General features: G+C 34.6%; 1 protein-coding gene and 1 long non-coding RNA gene across 5 annotated transcripts in view; both read left to right on the forward strand.

The window, feature by feature from the left end:
- Window positions 1-21,459, forward strand: part of SMURF1 (SMAD specific E3 ubiquitin protein ligase 1) — a 108,479-nt gene that overhangs the window by 19,067 nt on the left and 67,953 nt on the right. The gene's annotated exons all lie outside the window — the stretch shown is intronic.
- The window catches only part of LOC116419618, a 31,704-nt gene continuing 14,368 nt past the window's right edge, over window positions 4,124-21,459 (forward strand). Inside the window, exon 1 of the long non-coding RNA XR_004229874.1 lies at window positions 4,124-5,903. This is a non-coding gene — a long non-coding RNA (uncharacterized LOC116419618). The remainder of the gene's footprint in view (window positions 5,904-21,459) is intronic.

Consider the following 21,459-nt stretch of genomic DNA (forward strand, 5'->3'; position numbering starts at 1 on the left):
AGAAAGTGAAAGTGAACTATTTGAAAGTGAACAAATTTAAATTTGAAAGTGAACAAGAGACTCCATCTCACTTTAATTTCCACACTTAGGAAAAGAGAATATTTGTGGATATAACTCAATGCTCTCCATCCTAGAATCAGGACCCTTTTATTTACTTATTTTGGTTATTCACTTTCACCTAGCAAGAGTCACTGACTTTATTATTTGCCTTAGATAAAGGATTAAAATTTCACCTTTTTGATCAAGGTTTCCCAAATACATAAAACATACATAAACTTCAAAACTTCCATGTTTTTGTGATTTTATTAGTGTTGATCCTTCCGCTGTTGCACATTAGTACCTTCTTATTCTTCTTGATTCTTGTTCATGTCTTTCTATAAATTCTCAAGAGAGGAGCCACAGAACACAGCAGAAACCTTTCTCAGGATACAAATATATTACTTAGTCTTTTATCCCTGACTATATTTGACTGACCCATCTTCATTTTCATTAATATATATCCATTCTTTTTTTTCTGTTTCCCTTTGATTTACATCAGGTAAAAAAAAATATATATATATATATGTATTTTTATATAGATATAGATATGTCTGTTAGAGAGGCATCATGACATGGTGGATAACAAGGTGTCCTCTTAGGAAGGATTTGGATTAAATTTTTATCTGAAATACATATTGACTGGGAGATTCTTCCCTACTACCTTAACTTCTCAGTGCCCCAGGCAGCCAAGTCTCCAAAATTTCAGTTGATTAGAACTTACTGACTTAAATGGGTAGTGTTGAGTTCCCTACAAAACTAATGATGTCAAAAGTCTAGACTTAAAAAAAAAAAGAATGTAAATGTGTACTTTCATAAAGATTTACAGATTTTTTTTAAGATTCAGAATAATTCTGCTCAGTTATAATTTCATCATCAGAATTAACTACTAGTTAATCATTTTAGAAGAACTTTGTCTTTGGAATTTGCTTCTTCTAGTTTCAAAAGTTTATTAAGTTTTGGAGAAAGACTGTCATGTGCTTCTGCTCAAACTTTTGACTACTACATATTTTATCTATTTGGGAAGTGATTTTTAAATGCATATTGTATTTTAATGATGGTGGTTGCCTTGTAGAGGGGGCACAGTGGGTAGGATGCTAGAAGTCCAAAAAAACTTATTGTGAAAATGATTTGAAATTATGAATTACTAATTAGAATTCTGTTGGTGCTAATCAAGTGACACCTTTTATGGCTAAAACTGTTTCACAAATAAAACTAGCATCTCCTAATTATTTGGAGAATGTGGTATAGTGAAAAGAGCCACCAGACTAGAAATGTGACAACCAACCTGAGTTAAGATATCTGGCTCTTTAACTAGCTATGTACTTACTTAATCCACTTGAACCCGAGTTTCCCATTTGCAAAGTGAAGATACCTGATAATCCTTCTACTACATACCTCAGAGCATTGTTCTGAGAATCAAATGAAATAAAATCTATAAAATGTTTTATATACCATATAAGCTTATAATAGTATTGTTGCTCTTATTATTTTAGTTGTATTAAATGTAATATGTTGTCAGCAGGATTAAGTCATCCAAATGACTAGATAATCCCCAATAAGGGATAACTCCCACCAACTGTTGGTTTTCCATGAAAATGGTGTTAACTGAGCCTGATACAGATTTATTCTGAGTTCTCACCTTCTGCACACAAACCTTTTATTCATTTCTTACTGACTTAATAACACTTAATAACACCTGTTTCAAACCTTTCCTTTAGTCCCCAACTCTTTTAACGTTTTCTTTTCAGCAAATTCCTTATCCCCATCGAGTTTTTTTTTGGTTTTTTTTTTTACTCAGAGGATATTTCATTTTTATATACTACTTTAAACTTCATACTTATGGCATTGTGTGAAGAAGGTAGTGGAGGATGCCATTATTCCAATTTTACAAATAAAGAAACAGTTGAGATAAGTTCACCAACTTTGCCATAGTTAGAGAAATAAAGAAAGCATGGCATAATGGATGGAATTTGGAGTCTGGAAGACTTGGGCTAAAATCCTGTCTCAGTTGCTCTTACAAGTGACTTCACCTCTCCTGTACCTCAGTTTCCTTCTTATTAAAAAAAAAAAAAGTATTCGACTCAGTGGACTTGTAAGGATCCCTTCAGTTCTGAATTTGTAATCACTGGATTCTAAGTGACGAAGCCAGGATTGGAACCTAAGTTCTCTGGTTTTTAGCTGACCACTCTTTCCCATTCCTCTAAATAAATCTGTTTCTTTATCCATCTCCTCCTTAGATTGTAGTAGTCTTTTTGCCAAGATTGACTCTTCCATTTAGTTTTTTGCTCTCATCCTCTTCTGTCTTCTCTTGCCTTCACCCATATCTTTGATCGCTTCCTATCTATAATCTTAAACTATCAGTCATCCCTTCATATGCATTTCTGATCTTTCCCCTTAGTTTATATACATTCTCAGGACATTGTTATTCTAAAAAACATTTTATTTCTTGACACTATATTAGTAAGGTCAGATTGTTGTCCTATCCTTTTGTCCTTTATTGCCAAATTTATGAATAAAGTAATCTGCACTCTCCACTGCTATTTTTCTAGATGTGTTACTTTGGGGTCAAGGAATTTAGCTCCTCTTTGATTTACTTCATCTATAAAACAAATGGGTTGAGCTAGGTGCAAGTCCCTTGCACTCTAAATTTTATCTTACAATTTGGCTGCATTCTATGTTTCCAGCTTTATCTCACATTATTTCTCTTTATATAGTAGACATTCTAGCCAAATGGAGTTCAATTCCCCCTTTTCATTTTGTCTGCTTTCTTCTCTTGTCCTGTACTCATGCTATTTTTGTGCTTAGATTGGAACTCAACATTTCTGTCTTTCTTTCCCCTCATGTTCTTTTTAACTTTGTTAAACTTTTCCTTCAAGAGAGAAGCTTCCAATTCAACTCAGGTGCCACCTCCTCTATGATTCCCTCTCCCCCAAGTGATTTTTCCATACTTTAAGCTTCCATAGTATTCCATACTTCCAAGCATTTTCCATAGTATTTTATTTTATCCTTTTCTTTTTATTTGCCACATTCTGCTATGTGTCAAATATTTTTGTACAAGTCTTACACTCACATCAAATGCTCTGCCTGCTGCCCAACACAGTAGTCTTTGTGGGGTTTTTTTAAAGTGAATTTTGTAATATCACAATCTAGCTAAACTATTCTTATTATTCACACCACTCCCTACATTCCTGGAGGTATCCCTAGGGTTGCCTTAAAAATGAAACATTCTCAGAGAGTGTTGATTTTGTTTAACTGCATTGTTGGACCTTTTGTAAGGTAATGTCCTCTCAGAGTTTGATTAGCTTTTCCTTGGTTGTGTCACTTTACCAACTAATTTTGTTTTGAATCTGTGATTTGATCTATCATTAGTGTTTTAAGAAATTTCAGTAAAAAATTTTAAACTACCAAAATGCCCATGGAATTGAACTTACAAAAGAAAAAACAACAACCTCTTGGGAAAGGATAAACCAAATATTCTAAGTAGTCTGCGATCTCAAGCATTTCCTGTGTCGAGTGTTTATCAAGTCTGAACCTCACTTCCAAACTAAGCTTGAGAAAATCTGGGAATTATTCCCAGCTGATTGGGGGTGGGGAGAAGAGGCACATTACAGGCATTTAAAATAAGAGACCATATTACTTTTTTTTTCCCTACAAGTAACTATCCAAAATCTATAAGTGTTAATTGCAGAAATAGAGATCTTTGAAATTTAGAATTGATGTGAGAGGGCCAAGGATGACATTAGAATAAGTCAGCATTACTATCACAGTAAATAATAAGTGCATAGAAAAAATAGCATTGTTTCCTTGCTATTCATCAGTGACCTCAAGCCCCACTGTTTTCTACCATGATTTTATTATTTTAAAGTGCTGGGGCTGAGCCTAGATAATCTGGAAAAGGCCCAGGTGCAACAGGAAATAGCTTTGGTGAATAAGTAGATAGTTGTCTACTACCGTATGACTCAGAATTCCAGTTTCATAGAGTGTTTATTTCATAGAGGTTGTTTTATGCCATCTGGTACATATAGGGCAAATCTTTTACTATTTTATTAATAAAGAGGAAAAAAGTCTCATTAATATTATTATTATTTATAATTATATTTATTAATATTAATAAAACCAAAAAAGTTTTCCTTTTAGGGGGAGGGGGTCACTTAATGCCATTTTATCCAGATTCAAGATGTTTATGCTTGTGCCAGAAGAAAAAATATCTTGATATGTTTATATTAACAGAAGTTTTACTTCTATCAAACCTGACACATTTATGTAAGAATCTAGTTTGGTACTGAGCTACTGTGCATGCATGTGATTTCCTTAGTTGAGGTGGCTGGCATTGATGGTGAAAGACTTTATACCTAAATTTAGACTTTGGAGAATTCATGGTACATTTTTTAAAGAAAGACTACAAGAGCTATGCTTGTAAGCTTCCTAGTATACTATTCATTGTTGGTTCAGAAAGAGAAAAAGGACTAGGCTTTCTTAACGCACTTAGCTCTTCCTTTAGCCAGAACCATTGCTGTTATAAGGAAATACCAACTTCTTTAAGAAAGAGTGCTGTAGGTTGGACATGAGGCCCTATGTTTATAATCCCTGTTACCTGAAGAGACTGAGCTTTGGAAGTTCTGTGCTGCTATAGAGTGAAAGCCATTTGGTTGTCTGCATGAAACTTGATGCCTGTGGTGAACCCCAGGAGGGAATGAGGAAACTCAGCTGCCTATGAAGGGATGAGCTGGTCCAGGAACAAGAGGTCAAAATTTTGGTGTGGACCAGCAGTGGGATCAGGCCAATTAGTTGTCTTTTCATTTCCAGCCTGCTCTAGATAGGAAGACCCGGTTACTGCCTCTACCACTTTATCACTCCCGAAAAAAGAAAGAAAATAACTTTTAAGAAACTAAAATGTTGTGGAGTTGGGAAGAGGGTAATATAAGAGTATTAGCTTTTCCTTTTTTAAAAAAAAGATAGTCTGAGTAGAGTGTATATAATAGAGAAAAAGTGGTTTATTTTTAGGTCTAGTGTTTGCCTCTTATATAATGGCATTTTCTCTAGGTTCATGAACCTAGAGGCTAAATCACTAATATTGCAGCCAATAATTTTAATTTGTAAGAAAGGGATTCTCCACCAAGAGAATGGATTAACTTGTGTTTGCTAAACTATAACTAGGATGGCAGAGATTTCCTTTAGGCTGTCAGCTGGTTTTCCTTAAAAACTTTGCTATAGATATACATATCTGTGTTGTGGGTTTTTTAATAGTTTCATAGGGTTTAAAATTAGAAAAAATGTTGGAGACCCATCAAATCCAATACTTTAATTTTGCCTATGAGGAAACTGAAGCTCATAGAAGTGTTTTATCCAAGGTTACATATGTAGGAAGTTGTAGAGCTAGGATTTAAACTCAGAACCTCTGATTTTAATTATTGTATTCTTGCCACTATAGCTTTGGATTTCCCCACATACACACATTTATTATGCCATGTGGCTTTTTGTGACCTTGGACTTAAGCTCTCTGAACCTCAGTTTTTATAATCTATAAAATGAAGGGCCTGGCCTCTACCTCTTCTAGTCTATTGATGGAGTGGAAAGAGTCCTGCATCTGGAGTCATCAGCCAAGGGTTTATATCATGCTTTCTGTGATCTGCCAACTAATTTAACCTCCCTGGGACTCGAGTTTCCTTATCTGTAAAATGAGGGTGGGACCAGATGGCCTTTGAGGTCTCTTCTACTTGTAGATCTATGGTTTTATGATACTGAATTGATTGATCTCTGAGCCTCAGCTTCCTCATTTACAAATTGAAGATAATATTTTTACCATTTAACTGACAGGATTGTTGTGACAGGATTCAGTGTACATTGTGAAGTGCAACTTAAATGTAAGTATTCTTATTATTCTAGAAAATTAGGTGCTTCAGATGCTATATATTACTTTCCAAAATAGGTGTGTACGCACCTCTCAGATTGACTAAGATGACAGGAAAAGATAATGATAAATGTTGGAGCGGATGTGGGAAAACTGGGACACTAATACATTGTTGGTAGAACTGTGAATGGATCCAACCATTCTGGAGAGCAGTTTGGAACTATGCTCAAAAAGTTATCAAACTGCATACCCTTTAACCCAGCAGTGTTATTGCTGGGCTTATAACCCAAAGAGATCTTAAAGAAGAGAAAGGGACCCACATGTGCAAAAATGTATGTGGCAGCCCTTTTTATAGTGGCAAGAAACTGGAAACTGAGTGGATGTCCACCAGTTGGAGAATGGCTAAAGAAGTTATGGTATCTGAATGTTACAGAATATTATCATTCTGTAAGAAATGACCAGCAGGATGATTTGAGAGAGAGAGAGACTTACATGAACTGATGCTAAATGAAATGAGCAGAACGAGGAGATCATGGTACACAGCAACAAGAAGACTATACGATGATCAGTTCTGATACACATGGCTCCTTTCAAAAATGAAGTGATTCAAACCAGTTCCCAATTGTTCAGTGATACCGAGAGAAGCCTGTGGGAACTGAGTGTGAACTACAACATAGCATTTTCACTCTTTTTTGTTGTTGTTTGCTTGCATTTTATTTTGTTTCTTTTTTTGTTTGTTTGTTTTTTTGTTAACTAGTTTGATTTGATTTTTCTTGTGTGGCAGGGCAATTGTATAAATTTGTATGTATATATTAGATTTAACATAATTCTACCATGTTTAACATATATTGGACTACTTGTCATCTAAGGGAGGGTGTGGAAGAAGGGAAGTGGGAAATTGGAACACAAGATTTTGAAAGGGTTAGTGTTAGAAGAATTGTCTACACGTATGTTTTGAAAAATAAAAAGTTTTAATAATTTTTTAAAAGTGTATACTGTTAGTTCCCCTAACAGTGCACAGTATAATTATCTTCCTATTACATCTCTAACATTGACTTATCATTTTTGCCATATTGAAAGAGGTGAGGTAAAAGGATTTGTTTTAATTTATGTTTCTCTTATTATTAGTGATTTGGATTCCATATATGATCTTTACAAGCTTCTCTATATTTGTCACATACATAATTTCTTACAGCACAGTAATAATAGTCTGTTATATCCACCTGTTAAAGTTTGTTTAGCCATTCTAGTTTGTTTCCAATTAATTATTTGCTATCATAGAGTGTACAATTATAAATATGTTAGCATATATGGGCATTTTCTTCTCATTAATGGCTTTCTTGGGGTATAAAACCAGTAATGGAATCTAGAAGTCAAGAGGGTATGGCTATTTCAGACGTTGAGTTTACATAATTACAAATTGCTTTCCAAAATGATTGTACTAATTCATAGTTTGCCACCATTGTATTTGCCTTTTATCCCACTACTCCTCCAGCATGAATTATTGGCATTTTTGGTCCTCTTCACTAATCTGCAAGGTATGTGGTGGTGTTTTGATGTGCATTTCTCTAATTAGTGATCCCGAGTATTTCATGTAATCTGGAGTATTCTTTCATGTAGTTGTGAATACTGTGCAATTTTTCATTTGGGAAGTTTAATCATGACCTTTGACCACATAATTATTGGGTCTTGTATATATTTAGCAATTGTATATTTTAAATAACAAATACTTACCAGAGAAGTCAGAGAGAGTGTTATTTTTTCCCATTTAATGTCTTTCCTTCTTAGCCTAGGTTCATTAATAGGTTCATTTGTCTTTGCAGAAGCTTTTTATTTTTATGTATTCAAAGATAGCTATTTTATCTTTTGTAATTGCTTTATATCTTTTGGTTAAGAGTATATCTCCTACCTAGAGCTGTGAAAAGTAATATGATCTACACAGCTAATTTTTAGTCTAATTTTTAAATTAAGGCCACACATGCATTTAAAATACATTGTAGAATATGGTACAATGAGTTATGGGTCGAATAGAAAATGCTAGTCCATTTTTCTTTTCTAATTTTTTGGGGGGTTAGATTTGTCATATATATAGTTATCATCTTAAACCTATTAATTTACTAGTTGACCTATTTTAAAACTTGACTATATTTTTACCATTCTTCTTCCTAATTCCCCTGTTAATTAAATAGTTGCCAAATAGTATTAGTAGCTCAGTGAGAATAAGCATGGTTCATAGGACATCAAGTTGTTGCCAAATTACATTTCTAATTTTTGGCTTCCACGGTTCAGTTCTATAGTTCTTGGAATTGGGAAGATTTCTGAGTAGTTGCTATTAAATCTATATTTCTGACTCCAAAACCCTTTTCAGTAGTACTGTTCTACTTCAGAAAGTTGTCTGAAGTTCTTAGAAATTTGTCTGTCTTGCCTAGAATAGTCACTATACAAAAGAACCAGACACATTTATGGGGTGAATGAAAGTGGTTGGAGTTAGAATTAGTTGAGAAAGGGATATGTGATTGAAAAGCTTTAAAAAAAAATACTCATCTAAAAAGACTTTCTTAGATGTCATTGTAACATTCAATGAAATAGCATTGTGCTTTTTAAAAAGTGAAGCCCTAATTCTATTTTAAATGGAATGCCTTTAGTGTAAGGGTGTAACAGGGAATGCCTGGCATGAATCAGTGAGTCAACATTTGTTGAGCTTAGGTTTCTTCACAACAAACAATGGCTGCGTGTTCTTTATGTTATGAATAGTAGCATGAGTTTCATTGCAGTTGGTCTTGATTTTCTCCCCATGAACTTGATATTTTGTTTCCTAAGGTTGATTTTTAGACACATCACTATATTTTTAATGAATTTGGGAATATTTGATCGGTATTGCATGTATATTGAATCTCCAAGAAAAATGAGTTGTTCTTCTTAGCAGACAAATTTGGGGTTGACAAAACTCAGAATTCCAGTCAAATTTAAGATGTTTGTTACACATTTCTGTGATAAATGTAAGTGAATGCAAGTACTTTTACTGTTACATAATTTAAGTAGCAAACTTAGTTTTGCCAGCTTAATGGTTCTAAAAGATATTGCCAATATTCATAAGAACAATTGTGAGTTTGCTTTTAGTAATACTCCTTTTCCCTGAAAGTGCTATCTACTGTAATTGGAAATCAGCACCTAGGAGATAATGTAGGATGAGACTATGGTTTCATTATTTCCCAAGAGCAAGAACTTACAGAGCTTTCCCAAATGTCACCATTTACCCCCCTAGGTCTGAGAGACCATCTGATAGGAGGCAAGTTTTTGATTGTTAGACAACTTTTTATTTACCTTGAAAACAAAACAAAACAAAAAACAAGAAGAGTTTATATTTAGATAATGATTTTAGTTTTGCAAAGTGTTTTACGTAAATTGTTATTTTATCCTCAATATAGTGCTGGTTAATTTATTATCTTTATTTTACAGATTAGGAAACTGAGTAAAAGAGTTTAAGTGATTTGCCCAGGATCATGAAGCTAGTCTTTTTTTTTTTTTTTTTTTTAATCGTATTTTATTTTTCCAAATACATGTGAAGGTAGTTTTTAACACTAATTTCAGTACAATTTTGAGTTCCAAATTTTTTTTCCTTCCCTCCAACCCCCTTTCCTTTACAAAACTGCAAACAATCCAATATAGGTTAAGCATGTACAATCCTTATAAATATATTTCCATATTTGCCATGTTGTGCAAGAAGCAATCAGAATAAAAGGACAAAAAAACAAAAGAAAGAAGAGGCAAAAAACCCAAAATAAGGTGAAAATGCTATGTTTCAATCCATGTTTAGTCTCCAAAATTCTCTCTCTGGATACAGATGACATTTTCCATCCCAAGTTTATTGGAATTGTCTTAGATCACTTTATTGCTAAGAAGAACTAAGTCTGTCATAATTGATCATTATATAATTTTACCATTCTCCTCGTTCTACTAGTTTTGCTCACTTCACTCAGCATCAGTTCATGGAAATCTTTCTAGACTTTTCAGAAATCAGCTTTCAACATTTCTTATAGAACAATAATATTGTATTACCTTCATATACCGTAACTTATTCAACCATTCTCAGGTGAGGGGCATCCACTCAGTTTCTAATTCCTTGGCAGTACAAAAAGAGCAGCTACAAACATTTTTGCACATGTGGGTCTTTTTCCCTCTTTTCTGATCTCTTTGGGATACAGGCCCAATAGTGACACTGCTGGATCAAACAGTATGCATAGTCCTTTGGGGCATAGTTCCAAATTACTGTCTAGAATGGTTAAATCATTTCACAACTCTACCAACAATACACTAGTATCCCAGTCTTCTCACATCCATTCCAACATTTATCATTGTTTTTTCCTGTCATTTTAGTCATTCTGAGAGGTATGAAGTGTCACTTTAGTATTGTCTTAATGAGGCTAAGACCAGCACTCTCATTATACTGAAGAGGTTGTGCATCATAACTTTGTGCAGACATGGGTGGGATTAAATGGTCTCTTAAGTCCCTTCCAACTTTAAGATTCTTTGATTAGATTGGGAGTTTTGGGGGAGATTGCTGTGAAGTCTGATGTGTAATAAAAATAAATCTCATTGACCTTTTGGTCATTCATGACCTTTTTTTAACCTTTGAATTCTTCTCAGCTTCTCAGAATACTTCCTTCTCCTTTAGGTTTTTGTGACATTGCTTTCTACTGGTCCTCTCATTTGTCTTACCCATATTTTTTCTCAGCCTTTGCTGGAGGACCTTTTTCTTCTAGGTTTTGACTCCTATCTCTAGGTGAACACTGAGATTGTCCTTAGCCCTCTTCCCTTTTTCCTCTCTACTTGGTGATCTCATTAGCTTCCATGGAATCATTTATTTCAATATAAATAATTCTCATATCTATATATACATATTCAGCCCTTGTCACTCCCCTGATCTGTGATTTTTCTTCTGAGCATTACTGTTCACTTTCTGCACTTCTCACACTATAGATGTCCCCATAGGTACTGCAAAACTCGGCATGTCCAAAACAGAACCCATATTCTCTTCCCTCTTCCCAATTTTCCTGTTACTGATGAGGGTACCACAATTCTCTTTGTCAGCCAGGCTTGAAATCCTATTGTCCTTAACTCTTCAAGTCTCACTCATACCACATATCCAATCTGTTGTCAATTCTTTTCATTTCTACTTTCAAAATACGCCATCCATCTCCTCTCCACTTTCAGCACCACCCTCCTGCAGGGTTCATCACTTTGGGCCTGAACTATTGCAATAGCCTTCTAATAGACCTCCCCACCTCATTCAAAGTGCTTTTTTCCATGCCCATAGGTATGACCATGTCATTTCCTCTTCTCCCCTCTGCTTAGTAAACTCTAATAGTGCCCCACATAAATCTGTTTATGACCTATCCCCTCCTTGCCTTTGCATTTTTGTACATGTTAGTTCCCTCCCTCCAAATGATCTACTATCCAGCTACACTTCTACTTGCTCTTCCTTCCATATGATACTCCATCTTCCATCTCTGCCTTTGCCTGTTTTGGGGTCACTGAATCTGCCAAGATATCTTGGGGTTTACTGGTTAGATTTCTTTAAGGACCTTATCTTAAATCCAAACCACTATGACTGATTGATTGGCCTACAGTAGATAGGCCAAGCCAACTCCTCCTTAGTCATTATTTGAGCCCTAATCAGCTCTGAGTGAATGTGAATAACAGTTGTCTATATTTTGGCCAGAAACCCTGTTGGGTTTCTACCTATCCTACTATCCAAAGTTATTTATTTATTTAGATAATGGTTGTTGGTTTTTGACTAAATGAAAGAGGCCTTTCTCTGCCTCATTTCTCACCTACCCTTAATCACTGAATGGGTGGTTGCCTTAGCTGATACTGAGACCTGTTGAAGACCTTCTCTTAAAAAGGCCAAGATCTCCTGTTGTATTCAGGGCCATCTCCAGTCCTGATTTCTATCTGGCCACTGGATCCAGATGACCCTGGAGGGGAAAGTGAAGCAGGGGACCTTGCCCCACCCTCCCTCACTTAAATTCAGTTCTCTTGCTTGTCTTGACATCACCTCCCTAATATCATGGTCCTCTCAGAAACTCAACTACAAAAACCCTATGCCTAGAATTCTCTTTTTCACTCTGCCTTCTGGCATCCCTGGTCTTCAGACTCAACTCAAATCCCACTTTTGGCAAGAGGCCTTTCTCAGTTCCTCCTGCTGTTTATAATGCCTTCCCTATAATGATAGCTTCCATTTACCTTTATATCTCTTGTATGTACATTCTTGTTTGCATATTAATTGTGCCATTTGAATGTGAGGCCCTCTCGGAGGCAGGGACTGTATTTTTGCCTTTTTTTGTATCCCCAATGTTTAGCCCAGAATCCGATATGTATCCTCAAGCACTTGATGAATACTTGTGAAATGTCTGAAACATTTTAATGTGTCCTCCTAGAAGAGCTCATATAAAGGTACAAAGATGGGTTTTTATACATTTTTCCTTCTTGGTAGCTGAAAGTGTTGATGTAGCCTAGGTTTGATCAGCAGACAGTTTGGTCAGGAAATTGTTTCCTTTAAATCTTCTTGCAGTGGTACAGAAATATGCTTCTAAATAGAAATTGACTACCACATGGTATTCTCATGTAATATGCTTATATTCAGTTTGTAATTGGAATCATTTGGATTTCTCTCTATTTCCCAGTATCTCTCCAACCTTACTTTGACTTGAAAGGAGGGAGACAAAACAAATTCTACTTTTTCAGTTCAGTGATGTTGCTGATAAATGCAATCAAGAATAGCTAACTTATCAAAACAAAGAATCCTTTGATTTTTATTTAATTCATGAGCTTTGTAAGGCTAGAGGCAAGGAAACTGATTTAGGAGAATAGAACTCCCAGAAGACATTTGGATTTTTTGCAGATCACATCCTATGATAGGCTGCCACCTGTCTAATTTGCATAGATGCATTAATCAATTTTCCTACTGTAGTGGCAGCTAGATTCCAGATTCATCCGTCCTTGTGATTCATGTGACCTCATGAACATTGTTTACCAAATTTTAAATAATTTATTACATTTCCTTATTCTTTTCCTACAAGGGATTTTGTGATACAGCATTCTGTACAATTGACTCTCACAAAAGGATCCATTGACAAAAGTGTTTAAATCTCTATAAATTCAGGGTTTTAATAATGTATGTTTCATTTGAAACTACTTAAAATTTACTTTTAAATTATTGCATGTTAGTAGTGAGATTGTCATAGCACACTGATATCTTTGACATTTTTGAATATCAGAGATGTAGTATACTATAACTTGTCATTTGGATCAAAATTTGACACGACTTGAATAGATTTTAACACATGAATAAAATTAGAAGATATTTGGTCATAAGAGGAAAGTCATAATTTCCTTATCCTACTTTGATATAGAACGATATTTGAATTTTTTCCTTTGGGAAAGAATAAATTAAACCCACCTCAGTAATTTCTATTGCCTTTATATTCTACATATTTTTGCACTCATGAAATTGTAGAAACCCAAGATCTTAAATACCGGATGGCTGTCATAGTAGTTATTTTCAGTAGGTTTGGATTATAATGAGGAAATCCATCTTTCTAAGAGCCTCTGTGCTCTGCATTGCAGCTGTCTAGTTTTACTAGCTACCTCCTGCGAGATAGCAAGCCCTATAGGTTGTGAGGTTTGTTTAATCTTTTTCTTTTCCTTCAATATGGAATTTTCAGTGAGACAATGTTGAATTAATGTGAGTGGAATATTATAGAAGGAAATGCTATCTAAAAAGACGCATTCATTTTTATTAAGTTAAATCTATCAAGAGCTATGGCACTATATATGTTAAGATTCCACTTGAAATACTGTATTATGTTTACTGAAATAGACAGTTATGTTAAGAAATGGACAGAATGTTAAGTTTTACTTTATTTTGGCTTGAAAGAATGACAGGAGTAGAGCTACCTTCTGCAAATGTCTTCCTTTTTCATGTGAAATAAAAAAATCCCAATAGTAGTTCACATGAATTTCCTTCTGGAAAACCTCTGTGTATCTCATTAGGTACCTACTGTGTGCCAGATACTATGCTAGTCATTGCTGATAGAAAGAAAAGTAAAAAACTGTGCCTGTTCTTAAAGAGCCCACAGTCTAATGGGGAAGACAGCATTAAAATAATATACAGGATAAATTGTCAGTAATGAACAGAGACAATTAGAATTAAAGAGGATCAGGAAAAGCTCATAAAAAAATAGAATTTTAGCTGGGTGGCTGAGAAGGTAAGCCAGAAAATGAAAAGACAACATTATAGGCATATGGCTGCCAGTGAAAATGTTCTGATTATCTTGTTTGAAGAACAGCAAGGAGAACAATGTCACTAGATGGGAGAGTATGTACAGAGAAGTATGTAAAATGTAAGAAGACTGGTAATATGGAAGAGGAAGACAGGTTATGATAACAGATATTTGAATGGCAAATAGAATATTTTCTATTTGATTCTGGAAGTGCTAGGCTGCTACTGGAATTTATTGAGTAGGTGGATAGGCACAGTTAGATTCGCACTTAATTGAAGATGGACTGTGATAAAGGAAGAGATAGTTGGAACAGTGAGGATCATATGATTTTTTAAATTAAGCATTAGAATTATCAACTTGTTACTTATGTGTTTTCTAGATTAAAAAGATGTATTCTTCCATTTTGAGAGATGTGCACATTTTCAAAATGTAAAATGTTATTTGTGAAGGCTAATTTTTTTTTTATTATAATAACTTTTTATTGACAGAACCCATGCCAGGGTAAATTTTTACATTATCCCTTGCACTCACTTCTGTTCCCGATTTTTCCCCTCTCTCCCTCCACTCCCTCCCCTAGATGGCAAGCAGTCCTGTATATGTTAAATATGTTGCAGTATATCCTAGATACAATATATGTGTGCAGAACCGAACAGTTCTCTTGTTGCACAGGGAGAATTGGATTCAGAAGGTAGAAATAACCCAGGAAGAAAAACAAAAATGCAAACAGTTTACATTCATTTCCCAGTGTTCTTTCTTTGGGTGTAGCTGCTTCTGTCCATCACTGATCAATTGAAACTGAATTAGGTCTCTTTGTCAAAGAAATCCACTTCCATCAGAATACATCTTCATACAGTATCGTTGTTGATGTATATAATGATCTCCTGGTTCTGCTCATTTCACTTAGCATCAGTTCATGTAATTCTCTCCAAGCCTCTCTGTATTCATCCTGCTGGTCATTTCTTACAGAACAATAATATTCCATAACATTCATATACCACAATTTACCCAGCCATTCTCCAATTGATGGGCATCCATTCATTTTCCAGTTTCTAGCCACTGCAAACAGGGCTGCCACAAACATTTTGGCACCTACAGGTTCCTTTCCCTTCTTTGGTATCTCTTTGGGGTATAAGCCCAATAGTAGCACTGCTGGATCAAAGGGTATGCACAGTATGCTAACTTTTGGGGCATAATTCCAGATTGCTCTCCAGGATGGTTGGATTCGTTCAGAACTCCACCAACAATGCATCAGTGTCCCAGTTTTCCCGCATCCCCTCCAACAATCATCATTATTTTTTCCTGTCATTTTAGCCAGTCTGACAGGTGTGTAGTGGTATCTCAGAGTTGTCTTAATTTGCATTTCTCTGATTAATAGTGATTTGGAACACTTTCATATGAGTGGTAATAGTTTCAATTTCATCATCTGAAAATTGTCTGTTCATATCCTTTGACCATTTATCATTGGAGAATGGCTTGATTTCTTATAAATTAGAGTCAATTCTCCATATATTTTGGAAATGAGGCCTTTATCAGAACCTTTAACTGTGAAGATGTTTTCCCATTTTGTTGCTTCCCTTCTAATCTTGTTTGCATTAGTTTTGTTTGTACAAAGGCTTTTTAATTTGATATAATCAGAATTTTCTATTTTGTGATCAGTAATGGTCTCTAGTTCATCTTTGGTCACAAATTTCTTCCTCCTCTACAAGTCTGAGAGATAAACTATCCTATCTATGTTCCTCTAATTTATTTATAATCTCATTCTTTATGCCTAAATCATGGACCCATTTTGATTTTATCTTAGTATACAGTGTTAAGTGTGGGTCCATGCCTAATTTCTGCCATACTAATTTCCAGTTATCCCAGCAGTTTTTGTCAAATAATGAATTCTTATCCCAAAAGTTAGGATCTTTGGGTTAGTCAAACATTAGATTGATTGCTATAGTTGGAAGGCCAATTTTTGAAAAGCTCCACATGTATGTTTTTATTTAAAACACCTCAAGTCACTGGTGAGAACAAGCAATTAACATTTTTTTAGCCATATTCGTTTACTTTGTCTTATCTTAATATTTTGGAGAATGAATTAAAATTAATGTTTACAATAACAATTTAATTTGCAAAATATTATTAATCATTTGCTGTTTCTCCTCCCCTCTCCCCTCCAGATCCCACTTATTAATTGCTTAGTTTTCTGAGATTCTTGCATTGGTTTCAGGAATACAGATACTATATAAGGATGCTGGAAAGTTGGAAGCAGAATCTTGAAACAGTTCTTAGTATAACATTAGACAGCATAGCTAATTGAGAGATACTGACATGATATGGATAAGGTAAGCCTTTTATTGATGGAGAGTTTGAATTTACATTTTTCAGAATTCTCAATGAAGATGAATTTGTTGCTTTAAAGATTTGCTTGTTTGCATTGACTTTGATGAAAAGTTGTTTGAAATCTATAATTTTTAGATTGGTGTTTTTTCCTCCTTATATAAAATCAATCCAAGCTCTATGCTTCAAAATCTTTGTCATCCCTAGTACTATTACCAAATTGTGATTAATCCTGTGATTAAAGAGAGAAGTTGGATCAGTTCACAACTCCACCAACAATGCATTAGTATCCCAGTTTTCCCACATTCCTCCAATATTTATCATTATTTTTTCCTATCTTCTTAGCCAATCTGAGATTGTGGTGAGAACAAGCAATTAACAATTTTTTATCCCTTTTCATTTACTTTGTCTTGTCTTAACATTTTGGAGAATGAATCAAAATTAATGTTTACAATAACAACTTAATTTGCAAAAATACTATTAACCTTTTGCTGTTTCTCCCCCCTTCTAGATCCCACTTATTTAATTGCTTAGTTTGAAGTACTGTGAAATACCACAATCACAATCTTGTGTTGTGGTATTTCAGAGTTGTCCTAATTTATCAATTGGAGAATGGCTTGTATTCTTATAAATTATAGTCAATTCTCTATTTTAGGAATGACACCTTTATCAGAACTTTTGGATATAAAAAATTTTCCCCCAGTTTTCTGCTTCCTTTCTAATCTTGTCTGCATTGGTTTTGTTTGTACAAAACCTTTTTCATTTAATATAATCAAAATTATCCATTTTGCATCTCACAACTTTCTCTAGTTCTTCTTTAGCCATAAATTCCTTCCTCCTCCACAGATCTGAAAAGGAAGACTATCCCTTGTTCTCCTAGTTTGCTTATAGTATCACTCTTTATGTCTAAATCACGAACCCATTTTGACCTTATCTTGGTATATGCTATTATCTGGTAAATTTCGATGGGCAAATTTAAACTCTGTTCTCCCTGATTCCAAGTTTAGTTAGTGTTATAGTTTCTTCCATTTATCTCTAATGGTATGTTTTGTTTTGTTTTGTTTTTCAAGTTGATTCCCCTCCACCTCCATTTCTGCTGCGAACAGAGGACTGTTTCTTCAATTACTTTGCCAGTGGTTCTCCTTCCCTTACCCATAATATATCCTCCTCATCTTTCACAACTCTTCTATTTGTGGTTTTGCTTATTAATTCTTTTTTCTCTCTGGTTATATAATTCTTCCTCCCTTCCCTTTTCCTCTCAATTAAGTAGAGTCCTCCTTCTCTTCTCCTTTTCAGCTAGTCCTGTTCATTAGTTTTTAAAATTACATCTTTTTGTTTCTCCTTTACAAAAAGGATTTTTCTCATTCTCTTCATTATCTATTATTTCTTTTTGTCTATTCTAGACAATATTCTATTCTCTGATTCATTACCATTATATGGTCTCTTTCCTTTCTCTATATTCCTTATGCAATCAAAATTCCCAAGGTAATCCATTCTAGACTCTTCCCATTTGGTGCTTTTTGCTTCTGCCTTACAGAATTTGCCTTGTGAATTCCATTAATGCCTCATTCTCAGAATAATGCTAATGAGAGCAGCAGGACATTTCCCCATTGAAGAGCACCTCTTTATATCTATAACACCCCCCCCCACCTTCCTTCCCCTTCCTCCATTTGCCTCACAATATCCCCAAGTCCATACATTTCCCTTCACTGTCCCCCTCCCCCATTCTAGTTGTCCTCAAGAGCTCCAGTTCCCTTCTCTTGAGGAAAAAAGCCTAGATTTTTCCAGCAGTAAATCCTCCCGGTCACACCTTGCTCAAAATCTCCCTCTTTTTTCAAGACCATCTCCCTTTATTCATAGGGGTATTCATCAGTGGAACCCCATTTTATCATCACACTATGGCCTCCTTCTTTTCCTCCCTCTTCACTCACTCCCATGTAGGCTCTACTATTTCTGAGACACCACATCTTTTCATTGGCAACTGATTTGATCCTGGTGCACCACATACTCCTTTCTGATCCCCTGCACCTCTGGCCCCTTTTATGGACATTCCCTTGTCATGTAGTCCCCCAAAACAAAAACAAAACAAAAAAATTAATGCACCTGTAGGCAGACTGTCACCAGATTCAGTCCATCAGTCCATTATGCCCAGGGACTGAGCTCTTCACTGTTAACTTCCTTCTGCCTTTATGCCTGTCTCCTTGTGGATGTTTAGAAAGAAGTTTTTTACTATTTTCCTTGCTGTCATGCTTTTCTTCTTGCTGTCCTTGGTTGCTATGTAGATTTTTCAAACACTTCTTTATTGTTTTTAATCCATCATTTTTCATTTTTGTTTAAGCTCACGTTTGCAGAGTAGGTCAACCTGGGCTTTATGCTGAGCTGTTATTCTTTGGAGTGTATTATTACATTTCCTCCTATGTTTTCTACTTTATTCTGAATAGTCTTGCATTATTCTCATTTCCTTTACTTAGGTGTTTTTTGTTTTGTTTTGTTTTGTGTTTTTGGCTGAGGCAATTGGGGTTAAGTGACTTGTCTGGGGTCATACAGCTAGGAAGTGTTAAGTGTCTGAGGTCAAATTTGAACTTGGGTCCTCCTGACTTCAGAACTGGTGCTTTATTCACTGCACCATCTTCTGCCCCTGTATGACTTTCTTGAAATATAATCCCAATAATCGAATCTTGGAGCCAAAAAGTATGGATGTTTTAGTCACTTTATTTGCATAATTCTACATTGATTTCCAAAATGGTGGTACCATTTCTCAGTTCCACCAGTAGTGAATTTGTGTGCCTATTATTCCACAACTCCTCTAATTTTGATTTTTGTAAAATTTTTTTGCCATCTTTGCCAATCTGCAGGGGGTGCCGTGAAACCTCAGAGTTGTTTTGATTTATATTTCTTTTCCTTTTCTTTTTTTTAATTTGGAGCATTCTTTCCTGTGGTTGTGAATACTTTGCAGTTTTTCTTTTGAAAACTGTTTGATCATCTCCATTGACCACTTAACTATTGGAAGATGGCTACTGATCATATATGCCACATCTTGGATATCAAACAGTACCAGAAAAATTTGATACAAAGATTTTTTTTCCCATTCAACTACTAACCTTTTTGTCCTAGATGCATTTATTTTGTTTGTGGAGAAACTTTTCAGTTTCATGTAATCAAAGTTAATCTATTTTATCTTTTGTAATTGCCTCTGTTCTTTTATTTGGTTAAGAATATCTCTTACCCACAGCTGGGGGAGAGAGATATAGGCTCTACTTCTCTTTTAATATTTTTATAGCCAGATCTCTAGTATTAAGGTCATTTAGAATATATTGTAGATCATGATATAAGGTGTTACTCTATCTCTGATTTCTGCCAGATTGCTTTCTAGTTTTCCCAGGAGTTTGTAATTAAGTAAAGAGTTTTTTTCCCAGGCATTTGTGTTTTTTTTCCATTTTATCAAACATTGGATTATTGAATTCCATTTTTTCCACATTTCCCCTTGTCTATTCTATTGATCTATTTTTTGTTTAAACCAATACCAGACGGTTTTGATATAATACTACTAATATAGCTTGAGATCTGGAAATCCCATTCCCACCCTTACTCTACTTCATAAATCATTCCCTTTGATAGGTCAGATCTCGTTTCCCCAAATGAACTTTGTTATTATGCTATCAAGTCCTATAAAATATTTCTAAACTATTTGATCAGTATATATCGTTAAAAGTAATCTTGGTAATATCAGTTTTTTTTTTTTATTCTATTGACAAAACTTAGCCATGAGTACTAAATATTCTTCCAACTATTTAAGTTCTTTATTTCTTTAAAGAGCTTTTGTTTTGGTACATTTATTATAAATTTCATAGACCACACCCTTTTGACATGGATTTTCTTCATTACTGAGCTTTGCATGTTATGAATCTAGGCAAAAATTCTGTGTATACACCCAGAAGCAATGTAAAAGGAAAATGAATCAATAAGGGATGAGACTGGAGATATTTGAAAATACCACTTTGTTATTTTTTAACAATGTCTTTTATGTACCCATCTGTCAACCTCAATTTTTTCAAATGAGTTTGTTATCAAGAATTTCTCTTGAATAAGTGTATAATTTCAGGTTTGGGGTAGAAGTATATTATTTGCTTTATTCTTGTAGTAAAGTTAGCTCTTTTCATTACCTTATTTTAAAAAATAACATAGGTTGGATTTTTCTCCCCTTTGAAAAAGTATGGTGGCAATTTTTTGTGTTTATGATAAAAAGCAAAAACAAGTTTGAAGTTGTATTGTAGAAAATCAGTTTCTCCTTTTTTAAGAAAGTAGGCAAGTGGAAAGAAATTTAAAATGCTTCCTTGACTTTTAATTGGGATATTTGAAGCAGTGTTGACAAGAAATAGCAATTGATCATTTAATTATTTTCTTATAAGAAGGCATGTAATTGGCATTTTATTTCTCTTTCTTTCTTCTCTCCCTTTCACTGTCTCTGTCTGTCTTGTCTTGTTTGCTTCTTTCTCCCATTCTCTTTGTTCTTTCTCTTTTCTTTCTTACTGTTTGTGTGTGTGCGCGTGTGCGCATGTGTATTATTCTCATAAATATCTTATATAGATGAAAAAGTAAGCACATAGGCCAATAATTATTAATATATTGTTGGTTGAATTTTTTTTTTTAATAACAAGGTCTGGAATTTTACATACCTTTGGTATCAGTTCCTCTTTTAATTGTCATGAAAACTGATCTCCAATCTCAAAATTGTGTCAGTTCTAGCAGACTTTCTTTTGTATTCTTGCTCTATTTCATTTGTTTTATCCATCTGAATTTTCTGTTTCTACTTCCTCTATAAGACCATCCAAAACTGTGATATTAGAGACTCCACTGTTCTTGATGGTGAAAAAATTTTGCTAAACTAATTCCACATTGTTTGTCCTCTGTTATATAGTGTCGTTTTTAAGTACCTTCAAATATCTTAGCTTGATTGAATCT

This window comes from Sarcophilus harrisii, chromosome 1 (assembly GCF_902635505.1).
Source record: "Sarcophilus harrisii chromosome 1, mSarHar1.11, whole genome shotgun sequence".
Taxonomy (NCBI): domain Eukaryota; kingdom Metazoa; phylum Chordata; class Mammalia; order Dasyuromorphia; family Dasyuridae; genus Sarcophilus; species Sarcophilus harrisii.